The sequence below is a fragment of the Cheilinus undulatus genome, linkage group 24 (assembly GCF_018320785.1).
Source record: "Cheilinus undulatus linkage group 24, ASM1832078v1, whole genome shotgun sequence".
Classification (NCBI taxonomy): domain Eukaryota; kingdom Metazoa; phylum Chordata; class Actinopteri; order Labriformes; family Labridae; genus Cheilinus; species Cheilinus undulatus.
Genome location: NC_054888.1, coordinates 3,707,778 through 3,716,879, shown reverse-complemented (window position 1 = coordinate 3,716,879; position 9,102 = coordinate 3,707,778).

Below are 9,102 nucleotides of genomic sequence, written 5' to 3'. Positions count from 1 at the left end.
CCCATTTCAGCTGCCTTTTTCTAATTTTTGCCACTTTTGAACCATTTTTGCCACCTTTAACTTATTTTAATTGTTGTTTTTATTGCTACTTCAAGCTCAAGCTTCAAGTGGCTCTTGCAAAGGTATTTTTCAACAGTTTGGCTCTTTGGTTGAGCAGGGTTGAGTAACGCTGGTCTAACGCCTGTCGCCCCTTTAGAGGCCTGGATTAAGACCCTGCAGAGTAAACCAGGCAGGGAGAATGGCCTCTTGTCTTTTACTATTGCCTGCTAACAGTGCTCGTTCCTACTGTGATGAGGGGCAGCTGGAACATACAATCAGCATGCAAAGAGGAGGAAATACACAAAAAGAAGACAAAAAAAACCTGCATATTTGTATTTAGAAGTAGTCAGTGGAGTGGCCTTATCTCATTTTTTGAGTTTCAACAGCATTTGTGAAGTGGAGCTGCAGAATTGAAGCATAAAAAGATGAGCTGTAACATCTGAAGTGAGGTTTTTTATCCTCTTGCATTCTCATTGTTCATTGAAAAGTGCTTAACATGTCACGTATTGTCTGGAAAACATGCAGTAAACCCCCATGTCTCTGTGTCTCTGTGCTCTAAAAAGAGGGGCGGGGGGTTTTTGGAGGGACCAGGGTGGCCGAGGTCACTTTGATGTGACTATAAAGACGCACAGCAGGCCGGTGGAGGGAGATGAAAGCGGGTGAGCAGAGGTAAAATAGATCCTGGTGGAAAAAGGCCGAGGAAGAGGAGCTGCTGCCCGTCTCTCCTCTAGTCTGCAGCTCAGGATAATGATGCTGTATCATAAACAAGAGGCGGCAGGGGAATAGAGCCGGCATCTTTGCAATTAAAGTGAGCAAACAACATTTTCAGAGTGGAGCGATGGGGTACAAACACACAGGAGCGCTGCTGTGCTGCATGCAAGCTGAAGCAGGTTAATAAATTAGTATTCCTCAAAATAGGGCATTTGGCAGACGCTGATCATCCACTGTGACTTATTTACTGAATGATTAATAAAGCTGCCTTCCTTTAGATGTTTGGATATGCAGCCATTAAGCACATTAGATCCGTCTCCATAGCTGTCACATGTGCAGACTGGTTGCAGGTTGATCTTAATTTCTGGGTGTTTTAATGCATGTATAACATCACATTTCTGTGTGCTTGCACCAGGCCCCTGAAGGTTGCATTGGTGCGTTTTTCTGCCCCCATTAGGCTCAAACAAGAACTGCAGATGATTCATTCTGCACTGAAAGAGTCACCATGGCTCTGAGTCCAGACTACAGACAGAGTTTGGTCATTTTCTCACCTGAATAGATGAAAGGTTGAATTTTGCTGTGACAGAATGTCAGATTTACAGGGTTAGAGCTCTGGCACATCCGGCAGTGACAGAGCAGAAATGTTTCTGTGTGTCTCTTTTAAATGTCTGTTTCTATCTGCAGCAGAAAGATGATTGAGCTGTTTTGGGGATTGAAGGTAGCAGATAGAGGAGGAGGAGGAGCAGACAGACACCAGATGTTTCCATATGATCTAACCCAGCAGCCCGGCAGCAGAAGGAAGGTTAGTGAATTCAGCACAGAAGATGTGTAATTATGACCTCAGCCAGGGCATGCCCATCGCCTGGGTGGCCCATCCAGGAATCCGACAGTGGCAGTCAGACTCAGAAACGGCACAAGATGTGAGAGATTTGTGCCTCCTGGAGAAAAGGGAGGGAGCTCCTCTAAGAGGAGGAGCTGTAGCTTTTTTCAGGGGAGATGTGAGAGTGCGATGTGCTTATAAGATAAAGATCAGATGAAATTTTAATGATCCCAGGGGGAAATTGGGTCACTGCAGCAGCAGAGACGTGGATAAAAAATACAACAAACAGGACATCTTTGAGATCAGAGAAGCAGCAGAAACATTGTTTGAATAGCTTTCATAAAGCCCTGCCTCTGACCTGAGCTGTGCTCACACTGTATAAATAATGGACGTAGTCACCATGATGTCACAGTTTGATTTGATGACTGTGTTTATGAAGCCTGAAGTTCAGCATTTTGCCAGTCACCATGATGGTTTACTGGACTGTTTTAGAGGAGCAGAGTTGACAAATGCTTGTTTACCAACACTCTACAATAGGACCCTGGCTTCATTCCTGAGGTCCAGTACGTTTGACCAGTTAGAGAGCTGTGTGAGTCTTTGGCATGCTACGATTGCTCATGCATGCACAGGTGCACAACATGAACGTCGGGTTGGGTGATATGGCCTGAGAAAAAAACCCTGAGTTTTCCATACTAAACCTTATTTCTGATTTTATTTTCTGCTAAAAAATTGAAAAAGAAAGAGAAACAACACTAAACAAGTTTTGCCTTTTGAATTATTAATGAAATTAAACAAAAGTAAACTGAATTTCCTTTTTGGATCCAGAGTATAGTCTTAGGAGTAGCATTAGAAAATATATTGCATCATACATTAATGTTATGTACAAAGTTTGCCTTTGTTATTTATGTATATTGACTTTTTTTTTTTGTCTCAACCAGGCAGAGCCTGAGGAGAGCAGCAGAGGAAGTCCAGGAGAGAGTCTAGAGTTTTATTTTCAAAATGTAGAATTTTACAAATCTGACTAATCAGTGAAGTTGATTTATCAGCCGAGCCTACATGGCCTATAGAGGAAGTAAATTTATGCCCTGCCTTGTGTGAGAGAAGAGAGCTGTGTCTGACCAAACTGACTCAAAATAATCCCCAGAGTCTGTAAAGCCACAGTCATGTTCAGTGTGTTGTTCTCCATAGTGCTCACTCTTTACCTGTACTTCCTATAAACAAACATGAGTGGTGGGATGTTGGACTAGAGGTAGCCTCGCTCAGGCCTGGTTTGGGCTGGAGGAGTGTGAATGCAGACCAGAGGAGGACTGTTACTCAACCCTGCTCAACCAAAGAGCCAAATTCTTGAAAAATATAATAGCCACAATCTAAGAGGTGAAAAGTGGAAAAATGGGTTGGAGTGGCAATACATTTAAGTTAATGGGGGCAAAATGGTCAAAAAGCAGCAGAAAAGGGGCAAAATTAGCATAAAATGCCAAGTACTGGACAACAAGTGACAAACTTGGGGTAGAAAAAAATGGCAAAAAGGGGCAGAAAGTGGCAAAATTTGGGTGGGAAGTGACAAAAAAGACCTACATGTGGCAAAAATGGTCAAAAGGTTAAAAAAGGTCAAAAAATGAGTGGAAAGTGACTAAAATAGGCAAAAAGTGGCAAAATTTTGGGGAAACCAATGTAAATAGTCAAAAGCAGGACGAAAGAGTCAAAAACTGTGCAAAAATCGGCAAAAAGTGGCAAAAAGAAGTGAGGAAAGTGGGCTTAAAGCAGTAAAAATGGATTAAAAAAGGCAAAAAAAATTGCAAATAAGGACAATGGAAATATACAGACAATTTAAAAAACTGACAATTAAAGCCAACTGTACAAGCATAGGAAACAAACTGATTAATTTGACTTACGGTTGATCATGTCTGAGGTCAAAGTTTCCCTTTTTAAGGTTTTCTGGGGAAATAATATTTCAAATGAAGACAGAAAAGAAGACATTATCTTGCTCAATTTTGGGCTGTTCCTGGACCTCCCTTGGTGTCAAGGGTTATCACTCAAAGAAAGATGGCGGCGAATGCAGGGAAGAAATCGAGCTATAAATGTAAATTTCTGTGTTAATAGAGATCTAAAAATTACGAAAACCACTCCAATATCTTAGTTCAATGATATTTTATGGATTAGTTGCCTTTTTGTAGCGTAACATTTACTTTTATTTTTACAATCGTAAGCCGGTAACTGTGTCGTCGCGGACCTATGAGGGTGTCCAGAGATTCAATGCCCTGTGTCCGGCGCAGCCTCAAGCCGGACGCTTATTTGTCCTCCTTTGGAGAACGTAACACAGCATAGTGTCCACTGCTCTCTTTCTCTGCACAACAGTCCAGTGTTTGTATGTTAAATATGATCCTGGTAATGTTTATACAGCGTTGACCAAACATAAACTTTACCTGGCCGTTACACATTACTTATCTATTTTTGGAGATGGGTGCCATCCGTGATCATTAAAATGCGTGCGTCCGCTCGCTCTCCCTCTCCCTCTCTCTCTCTCTCTCTCTCTCTCTCTCTCCTTATTCTAGCTGCACAGAAACTTTCATCACTTTCACCCGTTATTCTGTGACCTCTCTTGTCAAACATCAATGTCTGTCATTGTTTAGTTTGTGAATTTAAGATAAAACTCTGTGAAGTTCCTGCGCTGGTTCTGATCAGGAATTAATGACATTGTCAAACTTCCTGGTGCAGATCAGCTGTTTTAAAATCAGATCGCAGGTGAAAATAAATAAAGGCAACGTGTATTTAAAGGTGATTTAACAAAACATGGTAACACTGAAGCAGAAACAAAAAGAGGAGCAGGGGTGTGTGTGAGGGAAGGGGAGATGAGCAGGGGTGTGTGTGAGGGAAGGGGAGATGAGCAGGGGTGTGTGTGAGGGAAGGGGAGATGAGCAGGGGTGTGTGTGAGGGAAGGGGAGATGAGCAGGGGTGTGTGTGAGGGAAGGGGAGATGAGCAGGGGTGTGTGTGAGGGGAGATGAGCAGGGGTGTGTGTGAGGGAAGGGGAGATGTGCAGGGGTGTGTGTGAGGGGTGTCAGGGGGGCAAGATCATCTGGTTTATATTATTTTTATTTTGAGGAGAAGACCCCAATAGAGAGCTAATAAAGTGGGATTTATGTTATGATGAAAATAATGAACCCATAGTGACCATTTTTTTAGACAGATGGAAATAATAAATATCTTTATTACTGCAACAAGGAATATGATCATTAAAATTAATGATAATTTTACCAAGAACTGTCTCTTTTAAATGCTACTAACTCGGGCTAAATTTCAAAGACTTTCTATTTCTCATTATTGTAGTAATATATCCTTTAGTTATATTAAGATAATTTTGAGTATTGTTCAGTGAGTATGTTTGGGCAATAGTGGGGGGCCTCATATCAGAGTCTGCTTAGGGCCTTTGGCCAGGGGCGGTCCTGGGTAAAATTGTCCTTCAATGAGTAGAGGATCTCAGAATCACTGTATCATGATACCGTCAGTATCATGGACAAAATTGTGTAGTAGCGGGGAGTACACTAGAGTCCTATTTGTTCTGATTGTTCTTGTTTCACTAAGGGCTGCAGAGTGTCCTCCTTTTTGGTGCTGTGGAAACGGCCACCCTAGTTACAGCTGGTGTTTGGCGTTAGCTAATGGTTATACGGTGACTTTCAGCTGAACATGTCCGTGGTTGTGGTGTTTGTTATTTGGTTGAATATTAACACGTTCTCCTTTTTCTTCTTCTTCCTTTGAATCGACAGACTACACCATTTTGGCACATTACTGCCCTCTACAGTCTAAAATCGTGACTGCTATTAAGGGGTGTCCCATTTCTAAGTCATTAGATGGCCCTTACACTTGGTTTTGAGGGGCAAGTTAAGACTGAGGGTTGAGCTTGAGGGTAAGATTTAGGGTTAAGGGGAGAAATGGGACTGGGCCTTGGAACCTCAACAGAAGGGAGATACAAAAGTAGGATGGTGCATATTAATTATTTTGTTACCATTCATGACTACTGGCTAAAAATGTAGGTGTTTTATTTCATTCAGAGCTTAGTTTTGAACCCCATATTCGTGATATCACCAAGAAAGAATTTTGTCATTTCAAGAACATTGCCCGATTACGACCGTTTCTCTCAGAAGCCAATGCAGAGACATTAATCCATGCCTGTATTACTAGTAGAATAGATTATTGTAGCGCTCTTCCTTCTGGTCTCCCTAAGAAGATCATGAGTGAAGTTATCTACTGAGTCAGGTTTCAGCCTGTTAAGATGCTCTAAAAGACTCATAGTCAAACATATTCTGTATCAGTATTCACGGCCTTGCACTGAGGTTCACTCTCCTTTGTTCTTGTTACTGCAGCTCTCTTGTTAAATATTTAACTTTCAAAAGTGTACTTTGACTAAATTTAGCTCAAAAGTAAGGGGATTTGTTTTTAGTGGATTATTTCTTTGTTCTAACAATGCTTCTTGGAAATAAATCTTATACCACTGATCAACCAGCTTTTTTCACAGGTCAGGTAAAGTGGTTGTGTCGGTCTCTCTGGCACCAACAGCACACCAGAACTGATCAATGAGGTTGAGGTCAGGACTGCTGGCAGGTCCTTCCATCCTATTCACTCCCAAATTCTGGAGGTAGTCTCTGGGCGAGCATTGGCATCTTAGAGGACAGAGTTCAGTCCCAGACTGTGAAAATACGGGATTGCCGCTGGTTCCAGAATCTCATCTCGACATCTCTGCACTGAGATTTCCTCCAATGATGACAAGCCTCATTTTTCCAGTGAGGGAGATGCCGTCACACTGCCTCCACCAAAGGATCTTACTCTTTCGGTGCAGCAATCAGTACAGAGTTCTCTGTGCCTTCTCCACACTCTGACCCTATGATCCACCTGCTGGACTCATCGCTGAACATCACGGTCCTCCACATGTTCAGGTTCCAGTGGACATGTTGCTGACTCCACCGCAAATTTACCTGCTTGGACTACAAATGTACTACAGACTAGAACCAGAACACTAAACAGTAAAAATCCTAACCCTGAGTACAGACTCTACAGTTCCATGTATGTAAATAGAGACTGAATAGGAACTGACTCTTTTAGGAGGCCCAACAAGTGGTCACATGAGGAACTGCATCGTTCCACAGTTTGGTTGGAGCCTCATTTTTGCCGCTTTGCATCGGTATGTTTGTGTATCAGCTGTTATCTTCCCTAGCCTCTTTTATTGCTGACATTTCAAGCAGAGGTGTCACTCCAATGAATATCAAAGGATTCCCTCCTTGACCCTGCACTCTTGATGTGCTTTCACTGCCCTTAGCCCCTCCCACCCTCACACACACACTCTGGAGACGCTGATGGGGTCAGGCCAAGGCTATCTGGTGCTTATCTCCTCCTCCGTCAGATCTGGGGCCGTGTCTGTCGGTGATGAAGAGAAGAAAGCTGAAGGCCTCGACCGGGATCTCTCCTCCTCTCTGAACGACTCTCACTGGGTTTCCTCCTTGAACTCAGACTGCAGGATGGGAGAGAGAGGGGGGAGGGAGGTGTGGAGAGAGGTGTGTTTGTGTGTGACGGAGAGAGAGGGAGAGTTATCAGTCATGCTGTCAGTCTCCAGGGCAGGTTGTGATAAGAAAGGCAGCGGTTGGTATCTATCTCCCCCTCTCTGTCTCTACCTCGCTCTCACACAAACATAAACGGGGGAGAAAGACCCTGTTGTGTTCCCCTCCACTGCCCATGAGTGAACACAGCGCAGGTGTGCTGAGCTGAGCAGTTGGAGTCTGTGGCAGCCATTTGTCCACTGTATTTTGGGGCTGACAGAGGGAGTCCAGATGGTCCGACCTGAGGAGGAATAGATCAGAGAGAGGGCTCCACATTTAGTAGCTGCAGGTGAAGAGTCTGATTTCACTGCTGGGCTCTTTAAACAGACTGACACATGCAGCAGGACTCACACCAAAGCCTCCATGAAGGTTAACTCCACCAGACGGAGAATATTCCAGTCATTGTTTGATATTTATCAGTCGTCCTCTTTTCTGCTCACCTCTCCCACTCTGTCATTATATGAAAGCATCAGTTTAATATCAGAGTATATCAATAGAAATGTGGAACATAAACACAGCTAAACACCCCTGTTCCAGAAAGGTTGGGGCACCTTTAAATCCTCATTTTATTCACAATAGAACAGAAACAACATATCAGATGTTAAACTGAGACGTTTTACATGAGCTCACTTTGAATTTGACAGCAGCAACACACCTCAGAAAAGTAGGGACAGGGCTGTGTTTACCATTCTGTGTCTTCTTCTAACAACAGTCTGTAAACAGCGGGGAGTCAAAACATGAGGTAAACATCGAAATCACGAGTTTCAAATGTCAAAATATGAAATAAAATTAAAAAACATGAGATTTTGAGGTAAAACATGAGATAAAAGTCAAAATCATGATTTTGAAAAGTAAAAAAACAGACAAAATTAAAAATCATGAGTTTTTAAGGTAAAAAAATGAGATTAAAGTTAAGGTTAGGAGTTAAAGGTCAAAACATGAGATAAAAGTCAAAATCATGACTTTAAAATGTCAAAATAGGATTTGAAATTTAAAATTGTGAATCTAAAAGGTAAAATTATGAGATAAAAAGTCAGTTATAAGATGTAAAGGTTAAAATATGAAATAAAAAGTCAAAACCATAACTTTTAGTCATAACTGTGAGATGCAAAATTGAAAATACAGAGAAAACACTAATTTCTTCCCTATATTCCTGACTTTTTATCAAATCCTTTTTACTGTTTACTTCTTCTAATTTCTATGACTCAACAAGGATGTTATAAATCATCATGGTGAAGTTTACATTTTTATACTGGAGGAAATCTGCAGACCTCATACTGGTGGGCCAGTTCAATAAAAATATGATATGATCTGGTGGGCCGGGTACGACTGCACCCCTGGCCAGATTTGGCCCCTGGGCCTTGACTTTGACACACCTGGTCTAAAACCTCTCTCTGCTTCTCAGCATTGATAGTTCCTCTCCAGATGTGTAAGCTGCCCACGCCATAGGAAACCCCATACCATCAGAGATGCAGGCGTTAGGACTGATAAGAACATGGCATCTGTGCTGTCCAAAAATATTTCAAATTTTGATTGATCTGACCACAGAACAGTTTTCCATTTTGCCTCAGTCCATTTTAAAAGAGCGTCCTGTTCACATACGGCTTCTTTGTTACATGATCCGGCTTCAATTTTCATTTAAGGACAGCGCGGCGACTTGTGTTGACAGAGGATGATTTCTGGAAGTGTTCGTGAGCTCATGCAGTGATTTTGTAAGTGAATATTAACCTTCAGTCTTGACCCCTGGGGTCAGAGATTCCTCTAGCTTGTCAGAATCTTTTGATATTATGCACTGTAGATAGCTGGATATTCAAAGTCTTTTAAGGCTCAGTTTTTCACAGATTGGTGAACCTCTGCCCATCTTTACTTCTGAGAGACTCTGCCTCTCTAAAAGTCTCCTTTTATACCCAGTCATGTTACTGATCTGCCAATTAACCTAATTAGTA